Here is an 18,090-nt window from a genome sequence, read left to right on the forward strand (position 1 = left end):
TTGGTGCTAGGGTTACACTTCTCTTAGTTCCCCACACAGCCATTGTTCCCCAAAGCTCAACAACATGCCTGGGTGTTTCGGTCTTGAGCTTCTAAAACTAGCCATGTGTTATGCATAACAAGTGCTCTCCTGCAAACACTTAGATCCTTGTCTTAAGCTCAGACATTCTCTTTCTGCAAAGCAGTTTTATTTCAGGTGCCCCGTTGCCCTTCCCTTTCACTGAGCCTTTATCAGGCTGTACAGGTTCACCCAGGTGATCTTCTCCAGTCAAATGCAGATGACTTATGCCAATGATTTCAAGGTTGCAGCATAGGTTCTCTAATCTCCTCCAGGCAGCCATCCCCTTTCCAGTGTCTTACTGCCACTAGAGAGCTGCATACCAGCTAAACACAAGTCTCTAATATCCACTGGGTCCCTTCCTCCCCTCCTTAGGCCCCCTCCTTTCCCAGGCTTAGAGAGAAAAAAGTAATCAACTCTCCTCTAGGATTCCAGCTTCTTGTTCCCTTAGTCCATTCAAAGCACCAGCCTCCAATTCCTTTTCTCCTCAAACAAAGTCATTTTGCTTGGGGGATTGTCAAGGGGACCTACAATTAATGCAAAGACTTAGCTTCCCTGTCCTTGGAGAGGAGATGAAAAGAGAAAAAGGAGATTTTTTTTCCTTGGTGAGTATATAGCAGGAAAGAAAAAAAAGTTATCTTTTTAAATAATTCTGTTATACGAGTAATGTGATTAATACTGTGCTTTCCATATAATCCCCCCCCACACACACACACACAAACAAGTCTCGTGGCAATATTTTTGGTAAAGGAGGAAAAAGAAGAGAGAGTATGGAGGAATGGATGTGGTATTATAACAACACATATGAAAAAACTTTATTAGCAGTTACCTGGTTTTCCTCTTATCTCTCTGGCTGCTCCTTCTTAATCTTCTTTGCTGGTAACTCTTCAGCTCCCCAATCACTAAACTCTAAAGTGCCCACAGGCTCAGTCCTCAGACCCCTTTTCAAGTGATCACATTTACTTGTTGATCTCATGGCTTTAAAAGCCATCTACATACTCATTACTCCCAGATGTATACCTGTATACAATGGACCCTTCTCTATTCCAATTCCAAACCTGTATATTCAACTGCCTACCTAACATCCCTATTTGGATGTCTATAGGCAATTCAAACTTAACATGTACAGTAACATGTTATTGCTCACGATAACAGCTCCTGCTATTACCCCTCATTCTTCAATTTCCTCAATTTTTAACCATCTCAGAAACGGACCGTTCCACTCTTCTATTTGCTCAAGCCAAAAACCTAGAATTCATCCTCAACTCTCTTTCTTTCACACTCCATTTGGAATCTATCAGCAAAACTTACGGGCTCTAATTATAAAATATACCTAGAATCTGACCACGTCTGTTGTTACCACCCTGGTCCTGGTTCCCATCATCTCTCTCATGAATTAGTGCAATTAGTCTCCATGTCACTTAACCTCTGTCAATGCTGCACAACCCATCCCAAAGTAAGTAATTTAAAACAATTACTTTTTCTCATGGATCTGTGGATCAGTAGCACTTTAGCTGAGCTAGGCTGGACTCCTGGCTTGAGATTAGGTTCAGGTCTGCTCTAAACTGAGGATTTGTGGGTTGGCTGGGGAAGGTCTGCTTCAGGCTGTGAGCCCAAAGGTCAACTGTAATGCCTCTGTTTCCTATACCCTATTCAGAGCCCATGTGGAAAATCCTACCCAAGGCATGGTTTTCTCATGGTGTTCACAGAAGCACAAGTGGGAAAGCCAATATGGAAGAATACTTCAAGCTTTTACTCATACCACTTCCACTGACATCTAATCGACCAAAGAAAATCATTTGACCAGCCCCAAAATCAAGAGGTGAGGAAATACACTGCTCCCCATGCAACCATCGCAAAGGCCTCATGTATGCATAATACTACAACAGGCTAGTGAAGATTTGTGAAGAACCAATAATTCAATCTACCACAGTCTACTCTCTTGGTTACAACTATTCACATCCTTTTCACATGTAACTTTCTCATGTACGTCCATCCCAAGACCCCTAAAAGATCCATCAAGTCCTTGAAATCCAGGATCTACATTGGATCCAGATACAGCTCTTCTTGATGTAGAGACCTATGAATTAAAAGAGCAAGTATCTTCTTCTCATATACCCAACATACAATAAATGATGGACAGGGACAATATAACCACAAAAAAATTATTCTCATTCGAAAAGGGGAATAATGGAAGCAAATAGCAGTCACTGGTCCATAACAATTATGAAATCCCACTGAGCAAAGGTTGTCAGGTTCCTCTATTTGGGAAGGGGGGATAATGTTCCATGATTAGGCACTGGTTCTGCTGCCTAAGAATGACTCTCCAGTCTGTTTTCCATGGTTCTTGGTTCTACAGTCTAAATCATTCTTTTTCCATCATCTTCCTTAGTCACTTGGAAAGGGCATTGGAAAATATGTCCTTTTTGGTGAGTAAGTGGGTTTCTCAACCTGATTCCTACCTGTAAAAAACTGAGAGCCCAGGGGATGGGCTCTCCATGGCCGAGTGGTTAAGTTCGTGCGCTCCGCTGCGGCGGCCCAGGGTTCGGATCCTGGGCACGGACATGGCAGTGCTCCTCAGGCCACGTTGAGGCGGCATCCCACATCCCACAGCTAGAAGGACCTGCAACTAAGAAATACAACTATGGGGGGGGGGGGGGGGGAGATAAAGCAGGAAAAAAAAAAACAGATTGGCAACAGTTGTTAGCCCAGGTGCCAATCTTTAAAGAAAAAAAAAACTGAGAGCCCAAAGTTCTGTTTATATCTTGCACATTCTCAGTCTCTTTTGGTAGTTGGTAGTGGTTTTGCCAATAAACTTTTCTCAAAAATTTTGTGAGTATCTACATGTTTGACTCCAGTCAACCCCCGGGTGTGCCAAAAGCCGCACTCACAATTTCTTTCAAGATCTGCCTCCCTCTCTCTCTCTAGATTTCATTCTGTTAAGAGGAGTGACTAATTGGAACCAATATTTAAAGATTTTATTTTTCCTTTTTCTCCCCAAAACCCCCCGGTACATAGTTGTATATATTTTTTTAGTTGTGTGTCTTCCTAGTTGTGGCATGTGGGACCCTGCCTCAGCATGGCTTGATGAGGGGTGCTATGTCTATGCCCAGGATCCGAACTGGTGAAACCCTGGGGCGCCAAATCAGAGCGTGAGAACTTAACCAGTCGGCCACGGGGCTAGCCCTAAGGAACCAATATTTAAATATACTAAAGCCTCATAACTGTCATAACTAGTCTCCCTGCTTCCACCCTTTTCCCCTTCCGACACAGCAGCCAGAGGATTCCATTATAGTTTAGTTCATATCATGTCACTCCTCTGCTTAAAACCTCCGCTGGCTTCTTATCTCACTCAGAATAAAAGTTAAAGTCTTCATAATGGTCTACAAAGTTCTATGCAGATTTTACCTCCTATTACCTCTCTAACCCCTTTCCCTTATCTTTTATTTTTCTCTTTGGTTCTGATCACCATCTAATATATCTTGTTCACTACCCTCTTCCTCCTACTAGGATGTATGCTCCCTGAGGACAGAGATTTGCTATTTTGTTCACTGCCTAGTGCCTTTCGTCCATGCAGCAGGAAAGAGTGAATCATCTCTAACGGCTCATATAGAAGTGAGAGGAGCTCCAACAGATATCTCCCTCCATCAAATTAGCTTTGGCTGTGTTATACATCCATCCCCGAATGAATCACTAAAGCCAGGGAAAAGAACATGCAAATTGGCTTATACCTATCACCATCAGAACCCACCCCTGGAGTAGGGGTCAGGTCTGCCCGAAAACCCTGGCTGAAAGTCAAGGAAGTTTGAAATCCCTTATAGAAAATAGGGTAATGTTGTCAGGAGGAAGGAATACTGGATGCTGGGCAGGCAACCAACAAATACCCACCATAATACTTTAATCACCACATGGCTTCTCACTACACTGCACTGTTTATTAAATTATTTGTCAAACCAAAGCCCAGGGAAGTATCAGGAATGAAAGGAAAAACTTAAAACAGCAAATGAGGGGTTGACAAACATGGGAATGTTTGGATAGCCTGCCCCATAAACTGCAATGTTAATGGTGTTCCTGGAGTTGTGCAATGCAAACAGGGGAATCTCCCCAAAGAAAGAGCTATGGAGTCTAGGAGAATATGAAAAATCATGTGAGAGAGAAAGAAACTGTTTTTAAAATATATGCAAAACTTTGCTCTGTGGGAGGCTAAGTTAGAGTTTGTGAACATGAATTTTTCATAAAATATTCTTATAAACACTGTACCTAGAAATTAGAAAATTCTGGAGTCTGCTGTCAAGATCATCAATCAGCCTTTTTAATAAATCTAAGTCCAACATAATCTGGAGGGACCTGCTCGCTGCCGCACTACGCTGTGGAGCTCAAACAGTGTCTCTCTGAGGAAGAGATGAGCCCAGGAAAAGAATCCGAATCTCTGCTCTTATTCTGTCTCTAAACATATGATATTCACTTTTGTTGTTGTTCTAACTCAAACTAAACTCTGACTCCCCTAATTTTCTCAATAAAATCGGCCCAGTAGTTCTTCTCAAAACAACTTGAGTTTTCTGACATTTGGGAACATTTCAACAAGCACCAAATTTTCTTCAAATGGTGGGTTTTCCCCTATGAAATTATATCCATGTTTTTGTTTTATGGGAGGGAAGAGAGGCTATACAGGAGCCAGGTACTAATTTCCTACCTGAAGCTCTCTTGGCTTAAGGATATTACTAAAAAGCAGATTACAGACGAAAGACTAGGACTTTTGTCTCTTCATTTTTAGTCCTATTTTCGCTCTTCCAAATGTGTGTAACGAACATATAATAGTGACCCATTTATATCAATTTATAATGTTGATAAACTCATTTCCCATCTGAAGTGCTTTTTACAAATATAGCTACTGAGATTGGCAATTATTTATGCCTGTGAGGTTCTCAGAGGAGACTGAACATGGAAAATACAATACTTCAGAACATGAAGTTATTTTTGTGAAAGAAATGTGCTTGGGAGTAAGCAGTCTCTGTTGTGTAGAGCCAAAAAATAAAAGCCCGCTGGACGATGATGTTATTGTAACTAAAATCTCTAGAGCCACCACACTCATTACCAAACACCTTGACAAAGGATTGTCAACATTCCAAGACCAAGGGATCACCACAGGAAGTGTACAAACATACTATCCCAAGGGGGTCAGATATAATGGAGAAAGGGTGAAAGTCTGCCATCAATCCATCCCTGAAGACACCTGTCTCAGAGGCTTCTGACAAAGAACTACAGCGTCTTATTTCATTGAAATGATTAAGAAGTAGGGCCCCATTTGATAAACCAGGCTTTAAACTGATTTGGGAAACTACCAGGAAAACTTGTTTTTGAAATCTTTGAAGCAAAAGAAAATAAGCTTGCCTGGAGACTTAACAAGCAATTAGTAGGGAAATATGATCACTGCAATGCTGTCCCAACAATGAATTTAGAGGCACTTGCTTTTAGGTTGCTTGGGTAATGTAGTGAAGGCTGTATGCTGCCCAGATCTGTCCTCAGCCCCACTCGACTTTTTCAGGCCTGAAGGCTGCTTCTTTTCTAAGAATTGCCTTCAGCATTAAGGAGCTGCTTGACCCTAGGTGTACCCTACCTGGAGGCGGCTTACCTGTAATGACTAGTCAATGCAGTGGTAATACCACTTGACCCCTTGCCTCAAATTGAAACAACTCTCCAGGGCCATCCCAGCTCTCAGCCTTGGAGTTGGCTGAGCCTCTGTTGCAGCTTCATCACAGTTCAAATTCATCCTCCATCCAGTCTTGCTTCCCTACCATCCTTACAGGTGTTGTTCCTAAATGTACTCTCCAATAAACCACCTCTACTCAAACCCTGTCTCGAAAACCATTCCCAGGAAACCTGACCTATGATGGGTAAATTGAAAATCTCTGAAATACCTGCACATTTAAAAACTCTTTGCTTCCTCTAATGTCATCTGTATAAAAATTCAATGATGTAACAGAAAAATATGTTTCTATTTCTTCTCTAAATGAATTATAATTACCAAAATTCCAAATAGTAATATTATGTACAGAACTGTGTCCCCTCCAAAATTCATATGAAGCCCTAATCCTCAATGTAGTGATATTTGGAGGTGGGGCCTTTGGGAGATAATTAGGTTTAGATGAAGTACTGAGGGAGGGGTCCTCATGATGGGATTGGTGCCCTTATAAGAAGAGACACCAGAGATACTTCTCTCTCTCTCTGCTTCCATTAGAATGGAAGAGCTAATGGTGAGGGCTTAGAACTAATTGATTATTGGATATTAAAATGGGAGAAGAGTGGCAATGGCCACTTAACTGCCACTTTGGGCCTCATATCAAGTTTTTCTGGGAGTGGCTATTTCTTGACTATCCAGTATCACTGCCAGCTTCTCCCTTTCTACTAGTACCTAGCTTTTCTTTTTGGCTTCTACGCTTCATCAACACAGACCAAAAGTTGAACCAGCTCTAAAGATAAATCCAGATTGGCTTAAGCCACTTAGTACCTTCCATCCATCAGCAGGCTCTCATTGTTTCAGGACCAGATATGTGATTTAGGCCTATCTAATTAGGATAGAGGCTCTCGGCCAAGGGTGAGTTCACCCCTTAGGAGACATTTGGCAATGTCTATAGATATTTTGGGTTGTCACAACTCAGGGCAGGGTGAAGGAGTGCTATTGGTATCTAACGAGTAGAGGCCAGGAATGCTTCTTAACATCCTTCAAAGTTCAGGACACCCCACCCCCACAATAAAGAAATATCCAGTCCAAATGTCACTAGTGTCAAGGTTGAGGAACCCTGAATTGGCATAAAAATGTCATATAGTTGCAAGGAAGAATAAGCTTTAGAATAAAGCTGACCCAGTAGGAAGAGGGGAAAAAAAACAGAAAGACATGGTATCTGTTCCTTTAGCGATCATATCAACGACCTCCTGGATCAAAGCTGAAGTCCAAGGACTCTCCACTTGTATGAGCCAACTAATCCCCTTCATTTTTAATAGTGTTCAGTTGTAACCGATATTCTTCTAAACTCATGAGTCCCGGGTAAAAGAATGAAAGGGAGAAATTTAGATGAGAAGAAAAAGGGAAAGAGAGGAAAGGACATAAGATAGTGACTAAACAGAGCAGCAGCCAGAGCCCGCTACACAGAGAAAGACAATGAGCTGCTGTCCACCACTTAGGTTTTTTTGACCTACCAGTTGGGAGTTATTGGAATTAACATTGCAGAGAATGACAGAAACACATAAGTCATGATCCTTTCCTCAAAGGAACACAGACATTGATCAAGGAGATAAAACATACATTCACAAAAAGAGTACAGAAAAGATAGAAAAAGGATTTTTAAAATACAACACAAAAAGCACACACCATAAAAGAAGCATCTGATAAATAGGATCACATTAAAATTTAAAACTTTCATATATCAAAAAACACCATAAGCAAAGTTAAAAACATAGCACAGAATGAGAGGAGATATTTGCAATTCAAAAATGCATAAAATTAACAAAGGATTAGTATCCAGAATATAACACCTACTCAGTACAAAAACTTTGCATAGCAGTAATAAACACTAAATTCATGATAGTGATTACTGTGGGAGGAATGGAAGAAAATAGAGGATTGGAGAAGAGGGTAAAAAGATCTCAAGGATATTTACGTTTTATTTTATTTTTTTAATCTGAAGCAAATGAAATAATGAATGAAGACAAACAAGACCATTTAATGAAGCTGAATGGCAGGAACATGGATACCTTTTATATCATCTTTTATTCTTACCTTTATGTTTTAAATATTTTTACCAAAAAAATTTGTGAATTCCTGAATATCACTAAGAAAAAAAAATGGGCGAAAAATAGGAGCAGAAGAAGAAACCAAAGTCCAATAAACACAGGAAAAAAAGATGTTCAGCCTCCCCAATAAGGAAATGTAAATTAAACAATAGTGAGAACAATTTCTCATTTGTAGAATGGCAAAACGTAAAAGTCCTACAACACTAATTAGAAGAAGTTGAACAACTGGAACTCACTGATACTGCTCTTGGGAATGAATGTAAATTGGCACGATAGCTAATAAACTTGCTGATGATAAGCATACCTGTTAGTGTTTAAGAAGGTCAATATATAATATCCCTCTCTTCCCAGCCCAAATTCTGAATCAATTGAGGGAAACTAAGGAGGAAAATTAGGATCGAAAGATAGTGTTTAGAAACAGAATATTCAGATGGGACTATGACTGAATTTAATCAGCAATTGATATAGTTCAGAAATAGTGAGACCATCTCCCATATATGGATACAATTGCTGTTTGGACTTTGTGTCTCCTCATTTGGGGAAGAGAGTGAGAATGATTTTGTAAGAAGGTGGAAACATAGAATTGATCACATTGTCGATGGAAGTTTAGCTATGCTAACCAGGGTGTGTGCGAATCCAAGTAGCCAAAAGGTAGGCTATATCAGTTATTGAGCTATGGCCCCTCAGTTTCAAGCCCGCCTTCCAGTTGACTCCATGATGCTGGGATTGGGCTCTGCACATCGCTCTTCTTTGCCAGCTGGATCTCTTTTCAGCTCTGACAACAAGGCCTTCAGGGAAAGACTTGAAGGCGGGAGGAGGAGGATGGCACATGCTCCTTTCTGTTATTCCTGTTGGCTTCCTATGCTTGTCAGTGTCACACAATACTGCTTCTTCCTCACCCCAGAGGAGCAGTTCAGGCCAGGAGCAGTTGAAGGCAGCTTTCCAACACTCATAGCCAGCCTCATCATGTCCCCTCCGAGACACCAGCCCCAGCCATGCAGTGTCCCTCCTCAGAGGTCTGAGTTTCATCCCTGTGAGCCCCTTTTATTAAGTTTCTAAGTTTGAGTAATTCTTCTCTTTGTTCCTCCAGCCCTAGGAGTGGTAGCTGCTGCCTGCAATTTCTGTCTTCATAACAGCTGAGTTCTCTCTTTTGGCTTTTTCAGCCACCATGTAACAGTTCTTTATACCTAATTAACAATTCTTTGTATGAAATTCTATCTATTAAAATAAGTATAATGGGAGCTGGCCAGGTGGCGCAGCAGTTAAGCTCACACACTCCTCTTCGGCAGCCCAGGGTTCGCCAGTTGGGATCCTGGGTGCGGACCTACACACTGCTTATCAAGCCATGCTGTGGCAGGCATCCCACATATAAAGTAGAGGAAGATGGGCACAGATGTTAGCTCAGGGCCAGTCTTCCTCAGCAACAAGAGGAGGATTAGTGGCAGATGTTAGTTCAGGACTAATCTTGCTCCAAAAAAAAAAGTATAATAGTTTCTGTCCAGTAATTAGACAGTGACTAAATCAGATAGGAATCAAAATATCAGATTTCTTTTACTTAGAAGGGTGGATTGGAGACTTCTGGATTAAGATAGAAAACCGAACACATGAATCTAATTCTGTATCCTATGGAAACTCCATTAAAAAAACAGCACGTGAATTTTTTAAATTAAAACATCGTTAGTACAACAGGAAATGAGACAAAATCAACAAATTTTGGAAGCTGGGAACCAGATTCAGCAGAATCGAGAGAGCCAAATCCCAGGCCCAAAGTGAGAACAGCTGAGAATCAACACAATTTGTACCACAAAATTCACGAGAGGCACAGGAATAGGCAGTGTCAGCTAGCATTGGAACTAGAGGTAAAAGCGGGAAGGCTAAATAGAAGAAAACTGGGTAAAAAGCTGTTTGAGAAGCAGTTGGATCCTTAGATTCCCTTTGCCACTCCATGCTGCTGGGAACCTGCCCACCACCCCTATCCTTGCAGAAATCCAGAGGCCTTCAGTCCAGAGGGAAGAGAACAGCCTGCAGACTGGAAGATGCCAGGCCCATGTGAGGACAGTGTGAAGTGACCATGTGCATACCAAATCATGAGTCCAGAGACTTCCAGTTCTCTTTCCCAATCATCTCCCAGAGCAAGAGTAGAAAGATCCTAACCTTCCAGATGAGAGATTGGAAGGTCCTTCTCTGAAGAACCCAACCTAAATAACTGACATCAGGGGTTCTCAACGAATAGCCCATCAAATCACTTTGAAACTCAGTCAATAAGACCACCCACATGACAAAGAGAATGGCCTAATCCATTTTCTTGTTCCTCATTCTTGAATAGAATCACTCTGGATCAGCCAAGGAATACAAGACATAGACATTTGGGCAAAGCCTCTAACGTAGAAAATAAAGATTTTTTAAAAGTTAAATTAAATTAACTTTGTGAGACAGACTGTGCAGGGAGAAGAAATCTAAAAAAAAAAAAAGAAAAAATATCATTGATATCATCAGAGAGAAGAGATATTACAGTTAATTTTTCAAAAGGAGAAACATTCAGAACATGGAAAAAAACGAGCTCTTAGAAATATCAAACTTGGTAGCAGAATTTTAAAACTCAATCAAGTTTGGCAGTTCCTCAAAAAGTTAAACATAGAATTGCCATATGACCCAACAATTCCATTTTTAGGTGTATACCCAAGAGAACTAAAACACATGTTTACACAAAAACTTGTACATGAATGTTCATAGCACGAAAATTCATAATAGTCAAAAAGTGGAAACAACCCAAATGTTCATTGACTGCTTAATGAATAAACAAGATGTAGTATATCCATACAGTGGAATATTATTCTGCCATAAAAAGGAATGGAGTATTGTTACTTGCTAGAACATGGATAAACCTTAAACACACTATGTTAAGTGAAAGAAGTCAGACACAAAAGGCCACATTTTGTATGATTTCATTTATATGAAATGTCCAAAATAGGTGAACACAGAGAGACAGAAAATAGATTAGTGATTTCCAGGGGATGAGAGTAGGAGGGAATTGGGGTTAACTGCTAAAAAGTGCAGGGTTTCTTTTGGGGATGTCGGAAATGTTCTGGAATTTGATAGCGGCGCTAGTTGCACAACATAGTGAATATACCAAAAACCACTCAAGCATACACTTTAATGTGGTGAGCTGTCTGCTATGTGAGGCATATCTCAATTTTAAAATGCTATTAAAATAAAACTTAATAGAAGGATTGAAAGAAAAAGTTGAGGAAATCTCCTAGAAAGAGAGGTAAAAAGACAAAAGATGGAAAGTAGGAAAAAGAAAATTAGAAATTTAGGGAAATAGAGAGCAGGAAAACAGAATAGGGTAAATAATCAATGAAATGATTCTAGAAACATTTCCAGAACTGAAGACAGGTTTCCAGATTGAAAGGACCCTCTGAGGGTCTAGAACAATGGATGAAAGTAAATCCACTGCAAGGCTCTCTCTAATTTTGGGAGAGAAAGAAACAACAGGTCACACATAAAGGGTAAGAGATCAGAAGAATTTCACATCTCTCAACAGCTACACTGCACTGGAAATTTCTTCAAACTTCTGAAGGAAATTATTTCAAACTTAGAATTCCATACTCCACAAACTATCATACAAGCATGAGGGTAAAACAAGGCATTTTCAGATACACAAAATGTGTTCTATATTTTCCATTTTCCCTTCCAGACCTTCACCCTGTTTTGTGCACTAGGAGAATTTTTTAAATGGCCTCCATCAATCGGCTGCCTTGCCTTCTAGTTTTGATAATAAGAAACACCAGCAGGAGGTTAGACGGCAGAAGCAGAGCAAGGGGATGATATTAATTCCCCTTGCCTCCCTCCTCAGTTTCTATGGATTGTCTATATCCCTCTACTAAAGGTCACAGGTCTTGTCCAACATCCTCTCCTATAGCTACTCTCTCCACATTCTAGTAACTTCTTTCTCTCCTTGATCATTTAAGCCTACCATCAACATCTCTGAGGTTCTGTCCCATCTCTTATTGGTTTTTATTTATTCTAGTGTATCAGCTAGCTATTGCTATGCTAATCTGCATATCCACCACTCCAAAGTCCAATGTCTTAAAACAACCATTTGTTCTCATAGATCTGCAGGTCAGCTAGAATTTAGCTGATTTAGGCTGCGTGCAGTTGGACATCTTTACTTCATGCTTTGGTAGCTAGAGCAGCTATGCTTCTCACTGTAGGTCTATGGGGTAGGTGGAGAAATTCTGTTCCACATGTCTCTCATCCTCCTTGGACCAGGAGGTATTTTCTTTTGTGATGGCTCATAAGAGGCTCATAAGAACAAACAAAAACACGTGATTCCTCTTAAGGCCTAAGCTTGGAACCAGTATGTTCTCACTTCTACCCATGTGCCTTTGGCCAAAAAGTCACATGACCGAGCCCACAGAGTCAAGGAAGTACACTCCATCCACAATGAGGACATGAAAGTGTATGGATAAATATAGGAATGAAGAATAATCGAACTCAATTATTCAATCTACCAGCCCTGCCTTCATCTTTATAAACAGTCCCTTTATTAAATCCACCTCAATTACATTATTTGAGTGTGCCATGTGTTGTCTTCCAGGCTCTAGACTGATGTAAGAATGGATATTGGGAAGAGCCCAAGAAAACAACCCCTCAAAATGAGATTCTGATATTCTATTGCTCTCATATTTAAGAAGCACACAACTAACCTCCTTGCCAGAATAAAATGGGATACTGGTAATCCATGGCATTCAGTGGCATCACCGTGACCCAACTTATCACTGGTGGTGGCAAGGAATGAAGTTCAGGTAGAGGACAACAGCAATAAAGTGACTGTGACACTTAGTCACCATGGTGACAATAGAGATTATAAAGATTGTAGAATCAGCTGGCCACTTTTGATGGCTCCAAAGAGAGTTAACAGGAAAAAGGACATATCGAAAGCCTTGAATACCCAACTCAGGTGGAAAATCAGAAAGTCTCTATGGTAGCTCCAAAAGACTCCTTCCCCTGTATTCTCTGGACTAACATGGTTGAGGACCCAGTCTAAAAACTGATTTTAATGGTTGCAGAGTTGCAAACCCAGTTAAATACTCAAATCCTTCAGTTTCAGTCCCTTACAATAAGCTGAAGGTACGGATGGGGAAGAAGTGGGACCCCAAGATATGGGATGGAGACATTTGTGCAGACATGGGTGAGACTGAGAACTTAAATGCTCAAATCCTCCTAAACCTCCCTGAATATCCTGCAACCCAATTTCCATTGAATAAAAATCTTTCAATGACTGCACGAAGGATATTCGATTTTCCTCAGAACCCGCCTCCAGTACCCTTATTGCTTCTAGATCTCAAGGAAAGTTAAATGACAGCATAGTTCAGACTGTAAAGTATGAGACGTGGGTCTAGAGAAGATAGACTGTACGCCAAAATAGCTGCAGGACTTCACTAAACTTGTATCAACACGAGTCTGCGGAGCATGCGTTTAAGTGGATTCTAAGGTTGTTAGGCCAAGAAGAGCTTGACTTAAGACTCAATTAGCTAAAAATTATTTGAACTTTACAACTGGGTACTGTACAACTGGAAATTAGGATTTAACGTCATGGTTTGAGCACTTGAGAAGTGGCATTAATAGTCAACTAGGTTAGCCAGTCTCAACAGTAAGCTACAGCCAGTAAGAGAGAAAGGCCAGAACTTCCCTGGCATCCTATAGATAGAGGAAGAAGTCTAAATGCTAAAGAACACGAGAATACTAAAATGGATTATATGCAACCTGTTCAACCACCCCCTAGCTATATTCCCTCATGAGGTTCCAGAGGCTACTCTATTCTTCAAGGCTTTAAGAAATGAATTGAACTGGCTCTACTCCTAAAAGCTGAAATGCCACCTTCATTCACTAGTCAGAGTGTGCTTATGAAAGTCAGGTAAAAGATGGAGTTTTCATCCAAGTCCAGTGGGACCATGCATCGTTTCACCATTCCCAGTCTCAGAAAGCATATTTAGAATAGATACACTTAGTAACTGAAAGAACCTTCATATTGGTTCCCTGACCCACAAAGTGAAGTCGTCTATGGCCAGAAGGGAGGGCCGGGTAGAAGGCGCTAGAGCTGCCCTACCCCAGTGCACTCCCTCCTGCCACTTTAGTAACCCAAAAGCAAGCCCACCATCCTGGAAGAATTACAGAGTTAGTGCCACCATTAAGGACTTGAAAGAGGCAGAGGTGTGATTCCAACCATATCCCCCTTTAACTTCCCTCCTGGCTCTTGCAAAAGTCAAATGGTCCTGAAGAATGGCTGTAGATTATCACGCACTTAATCAGTGGTGCCATTTGCAGCTGTTTCTGGATGTGGTAACTCCACTCTGCATTCCTATCACCAAAGATAATCAGAAGCAATTTGACTTCATGTGCCAGGAACAACAGTATACTGTTAATGCTCTTGCTCTTTGTCATAACAGAGTCTGGAGAAAACTTGATTGTCTTGATACCCTGTAGAACATCATACTGGTCCATTACATTGGGACTATGATAGAAAGCTCAAGCTTGCCACCTCAGGGAAGTTCTTAAGGATCTAGTGGTCTAGTTCATGTCAAGATATACTCTCTAAAGTGAAAGACAATTGGTTGCATCTACCCACAAAAAAGAGGCACGATGCTTGGCAGGACTCTCCGGATTTTAGAAGCAACCATACCGCATATGAATGTGTTGCTCCTATCCATTTATCAGGAAACTCAGAACAAGGATCTTGGTTTTAAGTGAGGTCTAAACAAGAAAAGACTTTGCAACAGGATGCAGAGCAATCTATCCTGCCGCTTTTAATTGTACAGGACAACCGATCAGTAGTAAGTGAATAGGTCAGGTTGTGCATTCTCCAAGAGGATTATTTTGCACAGCTACGGTCAAGGAAAGATTCTTGGGGGAAGAAGAGGTTGGAATCATATGTTGGAAAGGAAAGGTGAGTCCATTCTAGTCAGGGAAAACAGGTAAAAGGCTCATGTGTTTCCATTTAGCTTTGTTTCAAAAGCCACAGTTGCAGGAAGAAGTGTCATTCTTAGAGAAGTCACATGAAGTTCAGAGTTTCCTGTCCTCTGGGGACACAACCAGGATTAGGGGTCATGGGCTTGCTTTCTACCCAAGTTATTCCAAATCCCTGTGAAATAGTCCGAGTGTTTTAAAGTAAGTCTTTCCCACCAACGCCATGTCTGGCTCAGATGGTTCAGAAGGTGACCCAAAATTGGGAAAAAGAATGTAATATCCCTGGTAAATCTGCAGTGTAGTGGCTATGGCCACTCTTAGCTGATACATCCAAGGGTGATTTTTGAAAACGGTTTTCCATTCTATAACAACCACAGTCCCTTGAAGGACAGACTCCTTCCTAGGAGCAGACTATGGGCGTCCTAGAAGTGGTTTCTCTCCGAGGCTCTCCTCTGTCGGTCCCCAAATCGGCACTCAGAGGCCAGACGTAGCGAAAGAGTGGGAAAGCGTGCCCTGTCTAGTTTTGCCTTCCTTCTGGTTTTGGCGAGGTTGGAAATAAGCGGCACCACGCGCCCATCTCCCTAGCAGCAGGGAAAAGGCGGCAGCCAGGGGAGTCGGGCGAACCATCAGTGAATCATGGGTCTCATTCGTGAGACCAGCAGAAAGGAATCTTGAGACGCAGCGGAAGTCCATCCCCCACACTGCGGCTGTCCCTGCTGCATCTCTCCAGCAGAGAAATTCTATCAGAAGCAAGGTCTGCCTGTCAGAGTCCTGTGATGGTTGAGGAGGCGGGGCCAAGAGCGTAGTAAATATTTGGCAAAGTTAGCAGCCTTCGGAACCGGAATGGAGAAGGGAATGATTCAGAGAGCAACATGGAGGCCCAGGCAGCCTGAGCATTATTTTTGCTCCTACTCTGAGGGAAAAGAACAGGTTTCAAATAGTATCTGCCTGCTCAAAGTGCAGCTATCCCGCTTCCCTTACGAGGCTTCCAGCACCTCGCAGTGGGGCCGCCGCGCTTGAGGAGAAAAAGAGCCCAGGCGTGGGGACAGCCGGGGGCGGGAGTGGCTGCAGCGTGTCAGCCGTCAGGCTGCAGGCGCCCACTCGTGCGGCGGTGCCCTTTGTGCGGAGAGCTGTTCTGGGGCCGAGATGATCCAGGGGGAGTTTTAGGCAGCATAATGATTTGTTTCTCCTCAACCACACAGTTGTTAGTGGTGGTGGCTTTATTGTCGGGGTTTGGCACTTGGCAGCGCCTCACCTCCCTCCACTCTGCTCACTGGCTCTCTTCCCCTGGGGCAGCTCTCCCGCCAGCTCCACCGAAAGCCGGCTGGGACCCAGACCCCCTGGGCAGGCCTCCTGCCTTGTCTTCCCTTCCCCCTCCCCATTTAGGGAGCGTGCATTAGGGAGGGAGCAGGCGCGATGCTAAGGTACTAATTGTATTAATGAAAATGGCAAACACACATCCTTTCCATCTGGCAGCACAAAAGGAGAGGCTGTTGGGGATGCAATTACCCACTACAGGAGAGAGTAAAATATTTGTCAGGTTTAGCAATAAAATTAATATCCCCAATTACTAGAACCTCACTAATGAGATGAATACAAATTGCCTTTTCTGGTTGCTAAAGGAAGAACCTCTCGCATAAAACTCAAAGTGCCATTTTTCACAGGAATCTCTGCCATTGAGACAGGCTTTTTCCATGTTTGAGGATTCAGGGTAGTGAAGCTGGAGATGATGTTCCCATTATTGGTGATGCACACCCTGACATTACAAACTGAGGTTGTGTGTGTGGGAATGTCCATCTGGAGCCTGTGCTCCCAGGACTCCAGAGGGCTCTGGACAATCCCTAGACCTGCACGACAAGACAGCCAAGGACCCCATGCACCCCTGACCCACCCAGTCTCTTTTCCCACATCATCTGCCCAGCCTTCCAGGTCTCCTGCAGCAAGTGGTTGCAGCCCACTTACGGCCAGATATTTCTGCAATTTCCGACATTTTTTCCTTCATGAAATTTGTGTATAGCAAAAGCTCCGTTTGCTTTAGGCAGAGCATATGCTTCATATTTATTGGAATAAGTTTTCTAGTTCCTTAGCATTCTGTTCACTGATATTCCGTATGTTAAAAATATCTCGGCTTTTTCCCCTGGTACTCAGTAGTAGGCAGCCACAGTATTCCTCTGTAGTTTTTCTGGGTAGAAACAAGAATCTGCTCTCCGCAGCCTGGGGGAGTATTCTTTACCTTTGGAGAGGATGACCTGATTTCCCACCCATGAAGAGAAATACGATTTTCTTACTCACCACCAGTTTCACGGATAATGATATCAGGCAGCCGGATTCCAGGGAGCAAAGACCCTTATTTTAGAAAGGGAAAAGCTAAAACCAAACACTTTGTCTCTCACTTAGGGATTCTGGAATGCCGAATCCTCTTCTGATCTATAATGTGTTCGGTGTAGGAAGCAAAAAGAAGAGGATCTGGACACTTCAATGAGTTTGGGACTCAAAGAGATTGCAGATAAGCTCAGCAGGTGCACGCTTCTCAGGAGGAGTGGGCTCTAATCCCCTTGGGACTTCACATGCTGAGCCCACAGCTATAACACCCTCTGCGATTTCCCAGAGGTCCCATGGGGAGGCCATCGTCCCTGCCCCCAAGAGACACAGGGAGCTCCTATCTCAGTAATGAGAAATCGATCTTTATGACAACTTAAGCAGCAAGAGAACAATGAATAAGCCAGAACCATCCTCGTTTGAAAAATACAATTTGGAGTTAAAATGGTGGTATCAATATCCAACTTCATATACGTGTGTGTGTATAAGAGAGACAGAGAGAGAGAAGAGAGAGACAGAGAGAAACAGAGAGAGAGACTGAGACGGTGGGGTAGGTGGCAGGGAGATATTTACAAATAACATGGAAGAGCAAAGCACTCCTTGGAGGAGACCTCAGTTGAATACTCCCCTCACCTGCTGGAAGGGTGGGATAGAGGGTGGAGTTTCCAAGGCCAAGGCTGACTGTCCACTCTCCTGGCCCCAACAGCCCCCCAGAGATATCCCAGGAAGACCCTCCCCCTCAGAACCCATTTAGTGATTTACTGTAGCTTGATGTCTTGTCTGAGCCAGGAGGCTGTCCAGCGCTGGGCTTCAGGTCACGGCTTGGTAGACCCGATTCCAGATCAGGGACCCACCCTGGACCCCGACTTGTCTTCTCTAGGCCTGGCCTCAAAGAGATTTTGTAAGCAGACCAAACTTATGCACTCCTTATGTTTCAAATGTTCTTTTGTAAAC

This window comes from Equus quagga, chromosome 14, assembly GCF_021613505.1.
Source record: "Equus quagga isolate Etosha38 chromosome 14, UCLA_HA_Equagga_1.0, whole genome shotgun sequence".
In the NCBI taxonomy this organism is placed as follows: Eukaryota; Metazoa; Chordata; class Mammalia; order Perissodactyla; family Equidae; genus Equus; species Equus quagga.